Here is a 13101-nt window from a genome sequence, read left to right as displayed (position 1 = left end):
CATAGTAGAATTTAGGTGATGTGACTTTGAGGTTTCTTTTTGACGCCACACCTCTTATGACTACAGGAAAATTGCTTCATTTCTCTTTGCTTCAATATGGCTATGGATAAAAAGGGCAAATTTAGATACCTCTGGTCCAAATTTCCTGGAATATTGAAGAAGAATACACGCTAGAAATATAATCTGTGAATGTAAATGAATACCATTGCATTTGAAACATCTACCATCTCTTATGCTTACTTTGGAAAAAACTTTGTGCTTTCTTGCTTTCATTTGAGGCAAAACGAAAAACAGAACAATTTTAAAAACCTTTAGACATTCTGAATATAGCTCTATATATACACTTTTTTCTACCTTTTAAAGTCATCAAAAATATTCATGTTAATCTATTAAATTATTTTTCATTAGTCTTTATAGTATTTATGGGTACTTTAGAAAGTTCATAGAAAGTGTGTTAAAAGATAAGTTTATGTCAGGGAAAAATTATTTCTGAGACATATGTATAGTTTTCACATGATATACATTTTCCATGAAAATTTAAAAGTGTCTTTGTACCATCTCCAGTATTTTCTCATTATTTCCAATTCACATCAGATACTCCGTCAAGCCAAAATATTGTGAACTCATTTTGTTTCTATCTTTCCCTTTTGGAAATTGAATGTGAAGCAGAATGACTCTCATCAGTATTAAGCCTGTGTTCAAAGCCAATGTTCCTTCTCCCTCTGCACCTGATGCATGTTATAGTTCCACTGCTGTTTTAACGATGTCCCCCAGCGCAGAACAAACATCCTGATGTGCTTGTCATGGGTGGCTCTAAGGGAGCCTGAGAATTCTGTGTTCCGGCACCCTGAACTGGTTTCCAGAGCTTAGGAGCCTTTCAGTCTGCAAAATTCTTAGTCCCAGATCTCTCAGACTTGCTCCATGAAAAAAGGAGTTGGGGAGAGTTTGCTTTCAAAATCATTCTCATTTTGCGCAATTGGAATCCTGTGAGCTTTGGAAATGAGGTGAGATACTGAGTAATCTGATACAAAGTTGTCTAATACCATATAAGGTGAGCAATAGTTGAGGTTTAATATTTCCTTTAATTACTAGGTCAAAGGGCAAATGTTCTTTCTCATATTCCTTATGAAAAAAAAATACATGGGGCTTTTAGCTCTTCATTAGTTCAACATACTTTGTCATCTTGCTAGAATTGTGTTTGCTATTCTATATCTATCCATGGCTGTAATACTAAGAATATTTAATAGAGTAAAAAATGGGTAATGAAAAAATACAATTACCAGAAAATATATGAAGATTCTTGACTTGAGTTGGGTAAACAAATTGAGACTATAATGAGATACAATTCTATACAAAATAGATGACAAAAAATTTGAGGAATCTGTTAATACCAATTGTTAGTGAGAATGTGCATCAACTGGATTTCTCATACACTGCTTGTAGGAATATAAGTGAGTTCAACTACTTGAGAAAACAGTGTTGCACATTTGAGTATTTCTATGCCATTTGATTAGCAATTTCTTGTTGTTATGTTTGTTGGCATGTATTTATAGTAGCCTCACAGTGGCAACAACCCAACTATGGCCCCTGACTACATTCATGATGTTAGTGTGTCATAGACCATGCATGATGGTTCTGTGCAACTAGTGTTCATCCAAGCTGAAAGACAAAGTAATAAAAGAGGCAACAAAGGGAACTCTAACGTAACTATTTTTTAAAGATAACATGAACCTTAGTGGATAAAATGTATGTAATCATTTATTGAATTGATGAATGATAAAAGTCATTCATTTTGGAGTATTATGTGACTCTCTAGTGGAGCATTTCTCGACTTTCTTCACCCTTATGAGTCAAATTGATACTAGCAACCCCTTTACCACTTATTTTCTCACCACTTAATGCTTCTGTATTATGTTCTCTTGTAGTTTGCTGTGTAAATGGTACTATTTTTTGAAACCTTGCCAATATTGTTAACTAGAGCCAGATTATAAATTTCTGCTGCACAATGACTATGTTTTCATCTTTCTTTCTCACTTGTAGAACAAAGAATGTGCAATCAGTAACGAGATAGGATTCACTGGTGAAATAAAAACTCCGCTCACTCTGATTCTACTCTTTTAAAAAATCTATTTCTGAAAAAGCAAACCGTGATCAAAAGCAGCGTCCATCAGGCTAGATGATCTAAAAGTTCAATGGGGGTACTTTTAAAGAAAAGGCTAATAGATAAATTTTCAAGTTGTGTTATTATCTTTGTACGGAGGAATATGTGACAAATTCAAAAAATTCTTTATGTAGTAATGCTGCATTGTGGATGTAATGAAATTCTTAGCACACGAGACAACGATGATAGAATAATGTAGTGTATCTGATATTCATCCAATTAAAACCATGCACAACAATGTGCTATGCTCATTATCTTGCTGAGGAAAATGGAATTCAGAAGCTGTTGATAATTCTGTTCTAAGAGGTTATTTTTGTTGTTGTTGTTTAATCAAGTACTAATCAGGAGAGATGCACTTTATAACAAGAAAGCCAATTTATCTGACATCAAAACTACCAGGCAGTTAGCCTCAGATGATTATTCTTAGAACCATGTTAGACTATTTCCAATTAAACTGTGCTTCCTGTTGTTATAGTGGTTACAATAGGTTCAAATTTAAAAAGAAAAAGAAAATGAGCTTCTCCACCCTTTCCCTTCTACACAGTACCTCAGCAATAGAAACCCTCTAACACGCAAATTAGGTAATATGTATCAGATAAAGATCGTTTGATAGAAAGCAACATAAATCACTAAGCAAAATAACTAAAAGGGAGTTTATTGTTTAAGTGAGCACTCTATATCTGAAATGACCAGGATTTATTGCTAGCTCCACTTCCCCTGTATTGGCTCCGCTTTAAACAGACTCTTCAGTTTTGGTTAGACTTCTCATCTACCAGGAAACAAAGCTTCTCTCCTTGAAGAATAGAGGAAAAGTAGGAGTGGATGTTCAGAATATCAGATATGACTCCTGTACCCATAGCAGAGTGAGTTTGAGTTCCAGCTCCACTCCAAATTGCAATTTTCCACTAATGTACACCTTGGGAGGCAGGGGTGATGGCTCAAGTAGTTGAGAGACCTGGATTGAGTTCCTGTTGTCACTCAGGACTGTGTTCATGTGTTTCTCTCTGTCTCTCTCTTTCTGTCTCGCTGTCTCTCACACTTTGTCCCTCAAAAAGAGAAAAGTAATTTTAGAAAGAATAGAGCAAAAACATAGCTCTCATAGGCTGACATTAAATCATGGGTCCACCCCTGAACCAACTACTATATCCAAGGAAATACTAATTGGAGATACACATGTTTCCAAAGACATGGAAGTGGGAAGCCAGTTGGCTCCAAATACATGGACTACATCTGACAAGGGTTGATACTAGCATCAAATTTAGGATGCTGATTCCAAAGATGCATCTATGTTAAATGGCCCAATCATCTCCTGTATTACACCTTTCAAATCAGTTCTGTGTTTTCTTCTGTTCTCTTTAATGACTGTAGGCTGTTTTCTTTCTTTGTGCAAAAGTATAGAGGGATATGTGGCAAGATAGAGGAGGGATTTTATTTGTTTCTGTTTCTATGTTGGTGAAAGTAGCGGACTATTTTCCTTGATGAAGGATGACAAGGACTCAAATTGGAGTAGATTTCTTGATTCAGAAGGAGGAGTTGCTGCAGGGACCATTGTTATTATGCAAGCAGAAGCAGTAACAACTCACTGACTCAGAGAAAGTATGTATCAGGGTATTTTGTGATGTGATAGTTATTCCCATATATTTGTAGCTATTCAAGCCTAATAGAAAAGTCCAAGTAAATTTGTATCATAAAAGATTACTACAAGGAAATAGACTCTCCTCTCTATTCCATCTGAGTCCACTTTGCAACAAAATGGAGGAATCTGGAACACATCATGCTGAGTGAAATAAGCCAGTCCCAAAGGGACAAATACCATATGTTCTCCCTGATCGGTGACGACTGACTGAACACCAAGAGGGAAACCTGTTGGAGTGAGGTGGACACTATGGGAAACGGTGGTATGATCAGCATAGCCCTGACTGTTAATGAACAACTTAATGCATTATCCCTCTTAGTAGTTTTATATTCTGTTCTACTTAATATGACTGGTTTAGTTCTGTAATTGATGCACAGTTATTCTTAAGTGTTGAAAATTAACTGAAATGTGATCCCTGTTGAACATGGGAGTGGGAATGGGAGAGGGAAGAGATGTATAATTTGGGACATGCTCAGGCTGACTTTCCCCAAGTGGTGGAGTTGGAAGCATACCAGGGGATTCCAATTCAATCCCATCGAGGTGGCATGTACCAATGCCATCTCACTGTTCCAGGTGATCAATTTCAGTTCACAGTTGGTCATGGTGGAGGGACTGGGAGTCAAAGGGGGCACATAGACAAGTCTAGTACCTGCTAACGCTAACCGATGGAGTAAATAAAGGGGAGAGTGATCCAACATGGGAAGTGAGATACTCAGCAGACTCATAGAATGGCAAATGTCCTAAATAGCACTCTGGCCTCAGAATCAGCCCTAAAGGCATTCGGAGCTGGCTGAAAAGCTCATGAGAGTATTTCAGGCATGGAAAGCCAAGACACTCTGGCAAAAGATCTCTGTGAGTGAGATCCCAGTGGAAAGAACAGGTCATCAAAGAAGGAGGTACCTTTCTCTAAAGGGAGGAGAGAACCTCCACTTTGACTATGACCTTGTCTAACAAGGTAAGAGTCGGAGAACTCAGAGGGCTTCCATAGCCTTGGAAACTCATGACTGGAGCATGGGGAGATTACTGATGCCATAGACAGGAGTGTCAATTGGTAAAGTCAACAACAGGAGTCACTGTGCACTTACTCCTCATGTAGGATCTCTGTCCTTAATGTGCTGTACATTGAGATTTAATGCTATAACTAGTACTCAAACAATATATTTCACTTTGTGTTTCTATGGGGGTGCAAACTGTTGAAATCCTTACTTAATGCATACTAAACTGATCCTCTGTAAAAAAAAAAAAAAAGAAAGAAATTATCAATTCCCAACTTGACTCTCACTGGGATTAAACATGACAATAGGTCTGCTCTGATTTCATCATCATTTAAAAAAAATCATCTATTATTTTTCACTTTATGTTTCTGTGTGGGAGCAAGCTGTTGAAATCCATACTTAATGTATACTAAGCTGATCTTCTGTATATTAAGATAATCGAAAATGAATCTTGATGTGAATGGAAGGGGAGAGGGAGTGGGAAAGGGGAGGGTTGTGGGTGGGAAGGATGGTATTGGGGGGAAGCTATTGTAATCCATAAGCTGTACTTTGGAAATTTATATTCATTAAATAAAAGTTAAAAATAAAAAAAATCAATGAAAAAAAAAAAGATGATTTCAAATAATTTCACTTGTGTCTCCAAAGGATTCCTTACCCTTAGGAAAAGCCCTTACCCTTAGTGAACTGCAGGAAATTAGGAAGGAGATTCACTGCATAACAATTTGTAGCTGAAAGACCTCCCTGTCCTAACAGACACATTGTGCAAGCAATGACCTAGGCTGAAAGGGTAAGTAGCAGCTGGAGCTGAAGCCTAAGCATAGTGTGTGTTTGCAGCTTATGCTTTAGCATTGCTAAGGTGAATACGAAACGGACCAGACAGCTAGAGTGCCTTCCTTCCATTTCACCTTCCTTCCTGTTTTAATTCTCCTGCTAAAGAGGAGAAATAGATGATATTTTAGGACTGTATAAGCTTCCACAATCTAGTCAATTTAGTTAAAACAGTAGATTTCCAAAGGTAGTCATTGGATTTTCTTTTAAATTGGTCCTGTGGGGGACTGAATGATTAATTTGAATATTAAAAAGATTTATGATCTTAATTATGCCCCAAGCTGGTGCCACAGGTCACATTGATTTGGCCTGGTTAATTTTTTAAAAGCACAAAAATTAAAGTGCCATTTCTAAAACTCCTTCTCTTGCTTTCTAATCTTCTAACCCAATCAGAGATAAAAATTATCTTTAAAATGAATTGTTCCCAGATTATCAAATATGGGCTTGAATGATAATAACATATTGAAACAAAGACTGAGTACGTTAGAAAGAGAAGGGATAGTTGATCAGCAGAGAAAAATAAAGGCCAGAGAGTCATGCCTTGGCACTGCGCGTTCTTAGAGAGGGAATCCTGGCTCATGGACTTGTCGGAAGTCTTGGCAGCAAAATCTCCATTCTCAGTGAAGCTTCCTTAGCCAGACACCATTGAACAATCAGACAATTAATTCTCTTAATTTTCAAATTCCATGTTCATGGAACAAACTTCTCATTACATTTTGGCTTCCTCATAGGGAAAGAAGTCACTGAATAAAGGATATATTCAGCAGAATGGCCATATCTAACTGAGCTTTGAGAACACACATTTAAAAAATTAATAGAAAAAAACACATTGGAAAATGGTAAAATTAAATGAAGACAATGCCATTCTCAATTCAAGTTCTTACAAAGGCAGTAAAGTAAAAAAAAATCTGTTTAAAAAGATTTATTTGTTTATTTGAAAGGCAGAGCTACAGAGAGAGACACACACAGAGAGAACTTCCATCTGTTGGTTCACTCCCCAGATGGCCACAACAGCCAGGGCTGGGCCAGACTGAAGCCAGGAGCTTCATCCAAGTGTCACACATGAGTGCAAGGGCCCAAGCACTTGGGCCGTCCTCCACTGCTTTCCCAGGCACATTTCCCAGGAGCTCAATTAGAAGTGGAGCAGCCGAGACACAAACCAAGGTCCATATGGCAGGCCAACATCATAGATGACAACTTCCACAATTATACTGCAACACTATGCACAGAAACATTTATGTTTGATTTTTATTCTTCACTTTTAGGTAGACCTATGCTAAATGCTGGGGATACAGCAGCAAACAAAATATTCATGTTCTCTGCACTCAGTGGGTGAAATTCTGTGAAAAATTTGTTATATAGCAACAGTCAGAAAACTCGTTGTTTAGCAACAGAGGTGAGGATGAGAAAGACAATGTGTGAGGAAAGCTTGCAGTGTGGTGCTCCTGCCTTTGAAAGTCTGAACTTTCAAGTCAGGCCTCCTAGAGAAAATGATGTATTCCTGGCATATGACATCTGAGGGAAGAACAGGAATTAATTGTGGCAGAGGGTGAAGGGGAAGAGTTCAAGATTTTATCAGCAAAAATTCTGCATTGCAAATAACAGTAACCAACTGAATAACCAGCAGATTAAAAACAGACTGTTGAGAGGCCAGTGTTGTGGCATAGTGGGTAAAGCTACCTCTTGGAATGCCAGCAACACATATGGGTGCTGGTTAATTTCCTGGCTGTTATAATTCCAATCCAGCTCCCTGCTAACGGCCTGAAAAAAGCAGCAGAAGATGGTTCAAATGCTTGGGCCTCTCTACTACACATGTGGTAGACTCTGATGAAATTCCTGTCTCCTGGTTTAGGCCTGGTGCAGCCCTGGCTGCTGTGGCCACTGGGTTGTCAACTAGCAGATGGAAGATTCTCTCTCTCCACCCCCCTCCTCCCTCTGTCTCCCTCTATCTCTGTCTCTGTAACTCTGACTTTCAAGTAAATAGATTAATCTTTAAAAAAAAAACCCAACTTGTTGGAAGAATACTGAGCATTTCCCAGAATTGGTTGGGAGATTGGAAAATAGAGAATGAGAGCCAAACAAAACCTGTAAGATGATGAACACAGAACACAATCCCGACATAACCAGCTGCTTGCTTGGGATCCTGTCTATTGAGGCTCTTCCTACTTAATATTTGTACTGGGCTGAAAGTTATCTTGCACTATCACTGTATCCTTGTTTCACACACTGGGCAGAAGCATCCTGCCAAATATGGTAGCCATTCGCCCATAGATGGTTCCAGTGACCCTCAGCTCCTGATACTCATGCTCTTGTGTAGTCTTTCCACATGGTATTCACGTTGACCAATAGAATACAGCAAAAGTGGTGCTTTGTGACTTCTCAGGCCAGATCATAAGAAATATTGTCCCTCTGTCCTGCTGTCTCTTGGATCAGTTCCTTGAAAGAAATCAGTTGCCATGTTGTGAGGACTCTTAAGTAGCCCTTTGGAGAGGTCAACATGGTAGGAAATCTGGACCTCCTACCAACTGCTGGCAGCAGCAAGCCAACTTGGAAGTGTATCCTACAGTCCCAGTCAAGCTCTCCAATTCTATCTTAATTGCGACTCATGAAAGACTGGGCTTATAGTGGTGTAGGTGAATTAGTTCTGAATCCAATCCCACAAAAACTATTTGAGGCAATAAATGTTTGTTTTTTTTTAAGTTGCTAAGTTTTAGAGTAGGTGTTTTTTTGTTTTTCTTTTTTTGTGGAGTGATGAAGCTTTATTGGGGATAGGGCATCCATCAGAATGGAAGAGACAGAGAGAGAGTGCAGAACGAAAGGGACAGAGAAAGACCGTCAGGTCTTTCAGATTGGGGGAGAGCAAGGCTACATGGTTGAATGGAGAGATACACCTGGGCAGGCCAGGCAGGTGGGCAGCTCAGCAGAGAGCCAAAGGGCTGAGCACACAGTCTGGACTCCCTAGGTTTCTAAGGGAGTCTGTTTGCCCACCTCCCCCTCTCCTCCAGGACAAAGGATAGAAAGTCCTAGCAGAAGGGTTTGTTGGGTGAAAATTAGAAAATTTCGAGATTTGCTGGCACCTGGCAGCTGGGCAGAGCAGTGGGGCTTCCCTGTCGGGCAGAGCAGAAGGGCTTCCTTTAGGGCATCTGTGAAAGTTTTATTGCCCCATGTTATCAGGTCAGGTAACCCATTTGGTCCTGAGGAGAGAATTCTCCTGGGAGCTTTCCTTGGGGGAAGGGCTGGGACCACTTGGGAGGTTATCAGGGTCTGAGCTGGACTTGGAAGTGCAAGAAGCTGGGCTTCTGGAGCTTTTGCAGTAGGCGCTGGTCTTCAGGCCTTTCTCACACACACAAATAGGCTAAATTTCTGACTTGCTACTTAACGTATCCCCACTCAAGAGAGAAATACCCATAATTGTATGGTGATAAATGGCTGGAGGTCTGTCTTCCGTAGCTACTTTGGAAGCTGACAAATGGGTGTAGAGATGAATATGAGTATTTTTCTCTTGCTTTCTGTCCTATGGTGTTTGAGAGTGGCCTCAGGAAGCATTGTCCTGCTTGGTCCAGAGGGCAGGTCACTTTGTCTGATGAGGTAGGCTGGAAGCCATGTCTTTTTTTTTTTTTTTTAATATGGCGGGTAGAATTATAGATAGCGAGAGAGAGACAGAGAGAAATGTCTTCCTTCCGTTGGTTCATTCCACTAATGGCTGCCATGGCCGGCGCACTGCGCCAATCTGAAGTCAGGAGCCAGGTGCTTCCTCCCGGTATCCCATGCAGTTGCAGGGGCCCAAGCACTTGGGCCATCCTCCACTGCCTTCCCGGGCCGAAGCAGAGAGCTGGACTAGTACCTGGGGTGCTGGCGCCACAGGCAGAGGATTAGCCAATTGAGCCGGCTGGAAGCCATGTCTTAGAAGCACCTGGAGCCAGATGGCCTGTCTTCTGTTAGAGGCAGAACAAACAAGGATGTTAAAGCACAATAGTCTGCAAAGGAGCAGAAAGAATGTGCATGCTATGTCACCAAGGATTGTCACCAGGATTTCCATGACCGGATGTGATGTTAGGCCAGATATTTTAGCCTTGTCTGACCTGGTCCTGGAGTTTTCTGGCTTTGTCCAAGATAGCATAAACATGAATTTTGTATCCATTTGTTTGGCCCTACTTTTGACACTTTCTTGGGCAGCAGGTAGTAGTCTAGAGCCTGCCTGTTTGAAGGACTGAATTAACAATCTCTTTGTGAGAGCCTTAGTTATGGCATCTTTTCAATGGGTGAAAGCTGTGCTTTGTTTATTTTTTTATTTCCCTAAGGAGGGGCCTATGCTTTGGCTCCCTATTGAGAGCCTGGTTTAGAACTGTGTGATTTCCCTTTATCTAGGGATCTGTAACTTGTTAGGGAAATGCTGAGACTGCCTGAAGTTTGCAGAAGTAGGAATTTGCTGCATGGCCCTCTGGAGTTGGTTTTCTCTCTCTAGGGGTGAGGATAAGGATTAAATAATTAACTTTCTAGTGGACTGGCTATGCTATGTTTTTTCCTCTGGATACTTAGTAGCTTGTTTTGCTAGGAAGCTAAGCTAATGTACAAGACGAGAGTCTCAGTCTGGGAAAGGAAATAGACTTATAAATCACTTACATGAAATCATCTACATCTTGGATTATTTCACACCCACCTCAAGAGATAGGCCCTTTAGGTCCTCGATGAGGCTCTGTCCAAATAGGTGCAGGACTATCTAAGTTAGCTATTATTCTTTAAAGCCCTGTTTCTAGGAGCTGGCAGGAAGGGCTTTCTAAGCTTAATAATGTTTGGATGTGGGGCTGGCACTGTGGCGCAGTGGGTTAAAGCCCTGGCCTGCAGTGCTGGCATCCCACATGGACACCGGTTCTAGTCCCAGCTGCTCCTCTTCTGATCCAGCTCTCTGCTATGGCCTGGGATAGCAGTAGAAGATAGCCTAAGTCCTTGGGCCCCTGCACCCATGTGGGAGACCTGGAAGAAGCTCCTGTCTCCTGGCTTCAGATTGGTGCAGCTCCGGCCATTGCAGCCATCTGGGGAGTAAACCAGCAGATGGAAGACCTGTCTCTCTGTCTCTACCTCTCTCTGTAACTCTGCCTATCAAATAAATAAAATAAATCTTTAAAAAATAATATCTGGACAGGCTTTAAGGTCTGGCTGGGTGTGTTTGAGGTCCAGACCTATCCATGGGGTGCTGGAAGAGAATTGCAAAAGAGATGTGAATCTCCTTAAGGGAGGCATCCTTTTGACTCCCATTATGTGGCTGGACTAGGAGGAGAGCTGAATAGGAGGCTAGTACAAATAGGCAATTTATGTTTCACTGACCCTAGGCCATCCCCTAATAGCTGTGGCTAGAGTTGGAAGCTGGGCAGAGGCTGGGCAGAGTTAAAGGCTTTTTAGCCTGGGGCTTCAGGGTCTGTGGTTCTGAACCAGGAGTCCTTCGACACCCAGGGAAGTTCCATGTCCAGTGGCCTTGCTCTTGGCAGAGCTGACAGAAGCAAGTTTCTCTCACAATGGCTGCTTGCCCAATGCCCTAGCTCCTCATATCAGAAACAGGTGCCATTAGAGGTGGACTGGCCTTGTTGGGTCTCCTTGATGGCAGGTCACCTTGTAAAGTGGCCATTAATTGACCTGTTGCCTATCCTTACATTTCCCCTGCTGCTAGCTTGCTCCTTGTTCTCCTGGTCTCTAATAAAGTAGACTATGGGGAAAGCTTCTATGATGTCAGTCAAAGGGGTGCTGAACCCAACCCTGATTTTTGACAATTTCTTTATTATCATCAGGATGAGCTGGAAAGCTATGGCCATAGGCAAATTCTGACACTTAGTATTTCCCTAAGAGTTAAAACTATGCCCATGAGAAGTATGACTATTCAGGTAAGATCAGATGTGGTGACCTGTATATATATTTTGAGGTCATCAGTACAACTTCCTATATGCCCCTAAATTTAGTTTAAAAGGGGCATTCTGCCCATTTACCATGTACACAGAAAAATCAATGTAGCTGTAACATTATTTCATAGTTTAATCTCTCATTTTCTGGCTATGTTACTTGGTCCTCTATACTGTGGCCAGGCATTATTACAGAAAAGGTCAGTCATCCCTTATATAAGGTCTGGGGATCAAACCGTACATCACAGTGGAGAGTCCTGAAGAACAGTAGTAACTTCCCTTCTGGAAGAGAAAAAGGGATAAATGAGGCAGTGAGTCGGGTCTTTCTGGTTGCTTAGCGTGATTTCCTGGGCTTTCAGATTTAACAGTTTAACAGGTTTTTTTTTTTTTTTTTTTTTTTTTTTTTTTTTTTTTTTTTTTTTTTTTTCATGCAGAGTTAGACAATGAGAGAGAGAGAGACAAAGAGAAAGGTCTTCCTTTTTTCCATTGGTTCACACACACCCCCCACCCCACCCCACCCCCCGCAAATGACCACTACGGCTGATGTGTTGCAGGCAGCGCACTGCGCCAATCCAAAGCCAGGAGTCAGGTGCTTCCTCCTGGTCTCCCATGCGGGTGCAGGCACAAGTACTTGGGCTATCCTCCACTGCCTTCCCGGGCCACAGCAGAGAGCTGGACTGGAAGAGGAGCAACTGGGACAGAATCCGGTACCCCAACCGGGACTAGAACACAGGGTGCCGGCGCCACAGGCAGAGGATTAGCCAAGTGAGCCATGGCGCTGGCCAACTGGTGTTTAACCAGTGCTTACTGTGTAGCCTGACTTAGAGGAGACATTGTGGCAGACGTCTCTGCCATCCTTAGGCTTCCAGATTTTTACGGTGTAGCCAGTGGGTTATGGGCCTGGGACGCCAGGTTTAACTAGTGTTACCATGTAATCCATAAGTTTATTCTAGAACTTATCACATAACTCTACAGTGAGTTTTTGGATTTCTGTAGTAAGTTTTTGGGCTTCTGGGTTTTCACCGTGTAGCCTGTGGCTATTAGTGCTTTCTTGGGCTCCTGGAACCCACATCTCTAGTTTGTGCCACATAACCATCAATAATTGTCTGTAAGTCCCTTTTGGAACACTTTGTCCCTTTTGCTGGACCTCCATTTGATCCACATTTTGAACTAGCAATGCCTGGTTATATTCAGTGTTAGCTGGATGGAGACTTTGTCAGTCCCCCTTTAAAGAATCTGGCTTCTGAGCCAGAGACTGGAGCAGCTAGAAGGAAACATGTTTATAACTGAAGTTTAGCATCACTTTACATCTTGGCTAGAGTAAGTAATTATGCAGGAATAAATAACTCATACATTTGCCTGATTCCTATTTACCAGGAAGAGAGACATCCTTTCATTTTACAGATTATTATATTAATTGGGAGAGATTACAAATGATTATTAAATTTTTAAAGAAGTTGTTTGGAAACTTCTTGGAGGCCGTACTCTGTACCAAGAACTCTTCTGAAAAATTTATAGCACTCACTCACTTAATCCTCATAGCAACTCTATGAAGTACACTGTTAATACCTGTTGTGTGCTCAATTGGGA

At 41.2% G+C, this 13101-nt stretch overlaps 1 long non-coding RNA gene across 8 annotated transcripts in view; it reads left to right on the top strand.

The window, feature by feature from the left end:
• LOC138848967 (uncharacterized) overlaps positions 1–13101 on the top strand; it is a 217875-nt gene that overhangs the window by 113168 nt on the left and 91606 nt on the right. The window lies entirely within an intron of this gene.

The sequence above is a fragment of the Oryctolagus cuniculus genome, chromosome 3, assembly GCF_051225735.1.
Source record: "Oryctolagus cuniculus isolate XC-2025 breed Fujian yellow rabbit chromosome 3, ASM5122573v1, whole genome shotgun sequence".
Lineage (NCBI taxonomy): Eukaryota > Metazoa > Chordata > Mammalia > Lagomorpha > Leporidae > Oryctolagus > Oryctolagus cuniculus.
This window is presented reverse-complemented; position numbering and strand designations above follow the sequence as displayed.